Source organism: Symphalangus syndactylus, chromosome 3, assembly GCF_028878055.3.
Source record: "Symphalangus syndactylus isolate Jambi chromosome 3, NHGRI_mSymSyn1-v2.1_pri, whole genome shotgun sequence".
NCBI classification, from domain to species: domain Eukaryota; kingdom Metazoa; phylum Chordata; class Mammalia; order Primates; family Hylobatidae; genus Symphalangus; species Symphalangus syndactylus.
The window spans coordinates 78,467,986-78,470,104 of NC_072425.2; the positions used below are offsets into that span (position 1 = coordinate 78,467,986).

Genomic DNA, 2,119 nt, shown 5'->3' on the forward strand with positions numbered 1-2,119 from the left:
TTCAAGCACGTTGGGGCAACCCCAGAATGTTGGCTGCAGGCTTCTAAAGGATGATCACTGGTTGTCTCATGTATTCACCATTTTTCTGGGCAAAAGCAATTCCACTTCCCCTGAAAACTTGTCTCCAGGATACTTCTCTGTCCTCAGCCAGAAGAGATACAGATTGGAACCCACATCGACCTGATTCAACCAAGTGCCTCTTCAACGAGAGGGGCAGGATGGTCTATCATCTGCTGACTGATGAGGATTTGGATCCATCTCTGAATAAAGAGGTAGAGACAAGAACCGAAACTCCTGGATATATGCAAACAGTGGTCCTTGGAGCACTCTCCTGAAGTCATCACAGGCACTCACGGTGCGAGATTGTTCTGCCTTTGTTCCTCTGTTACCGCTTCTGCATAGCTGGGTGGTGCTTCAGGTCTTTCAGGAAGGGATAAACGGAGCCAGTTTTTGTTCATGCTACGCTGCCTGCTTACATTTGAGGTTCTGGTACCCAACAGATGGAGAGGAATGGTGCTGATGGCAAGTGGCAAATTAATAAATGAGTCTATAGCTCCAGGAATATCCACATATTCCATTAACAAATATTCCACACAGATTATACCATAGTGGAGAATAGAGGGAGAAACTGGTGGAATTTTCAGCAACTTGCCATTTCACGTCTCTCCTTCCAGATGACAAGGATTCCTCATGCAAGTTAGCCACACACTGTTTTACTTCCTTCATCTTCCCTTTGGCATGGAAGGCCTGTGTTTGGTAATGGCTGACTTTGGCACCAGCATTTGGAAAGAGCAGTTCTCAGTCTCAGCAAATTTCTGAGTTGATTCTCCCATGGTATAGCCCTTCTTTTCAATTTTGGCACTAAAGGATATTGAGCCTGAGGTAGAAAACCAGCAACCTAATGTCCTTTCTTCTGTGCCTGCTTGGGGTGAGAGTGATGAAGGAGTATTCATATTTATATACTCGGAGACTGTAAATTCCTTCTTTGATGTTACTGTTAGTAGGCAGGGCCTGTGAGATTCAGCTTTCACACAAGAGTGCACATACCACGACTGCCTTTGAGTGAGGTAGCAAGTGGTGTCTGTGGAAGCTCAGAGCTGAATGCATATTCATGCCTTCCTGAATGAATAGTGTTGAAGCCTTCTTTGGAATTATCATTGACCCTTTCGTGTCCAATTAGGATATCTTTATGGTTGAAATATTCTACTTCTTCCGTGTAATTCCGGGTACAGGCAGTATTGGTGTCAGTGTTTCTAGAGTCAGCCGAGCGTATTTCCAAGTGTCCTCTTGCATGAATTTTAAGAGATTTTACTCTGATTTTGCCAGTAACTTCTTCTTCTTCTTCTTTTTTTTTTTTTTTTTTTTTTTTAAATGGAGTCTCGCTTGGTCGCCAGGCTGGAGTGCAGTGGCATGATCTCGGCTCACCGCAACCTCTGCTTCCCAGGTTCAATTGAGTCTCCTGGCTCAGCCTTTCAAGTAGCTGGGACTACAGGCGTGCACCACCATGCCCAGCTAATTTTTATATTTTTAGGAGAGACGGGGTTTCACCATGTTGACCAGGATGGCCTCAATCTCTTGACCTGGTGACCCACCCGCTGCGTCCAGCTAGCAACTTCTAAATTCACCCTTCTTGAGATGATATCCCCACTAGAATACACAGGACATTGCTGTCATGAAGATAGTCAAAGCTCATTGTCAAACTTTTCACCTTTCCCAACACCATGTTTCTAATAAAGTCTACAAAAATATAATGTAAGCCAGAAAAAAAGAGGGCATATAAAATGTGATCTTCGTTTAACACTGATGTCTCTGTCATGCAAAATCCCTTCAGGTTGAATCAGTGATTCTTTATAAATAGTTCATTGATCTCAGTTTGTCATTGAGGTTGGAGTGCGGTGGTACCATCATAGCTCACTGTAACCTTGAACTCCTGGGCTCAAGGGATCTTTCTGGCCTCAGCCTCTTCAGTAGCGGAGACTATGGGTGTAAACCACTATGCCTGGCTAATTTTTAAATTTTTTTTGATAGAGATGGGATTCTCATCATGTTGCCCAGGTTGGTCTCGAACTCCTAGGCTCAAGTAATCCTCCCACTTCAGCCTCCCAGAGTAATGGGATTA

The 2,119-nt window shown here is 44.0% G+C and overlaps 1 pseudogene; it reads right to left on the minus strand.

Annotated features, from left to right (window-relative positions):
* Nucleotides 1–201: 201 nt before the first annotated feature.
* LOC129478342 (arrestin domain-containing protein 3-like) lies at nucleotides 202–1,723 on the minus strand (annotated as a pseudogene).
* Between the last annotated feature and the right edge of the window lie 396 nt (nucleotides 1,724–2,119).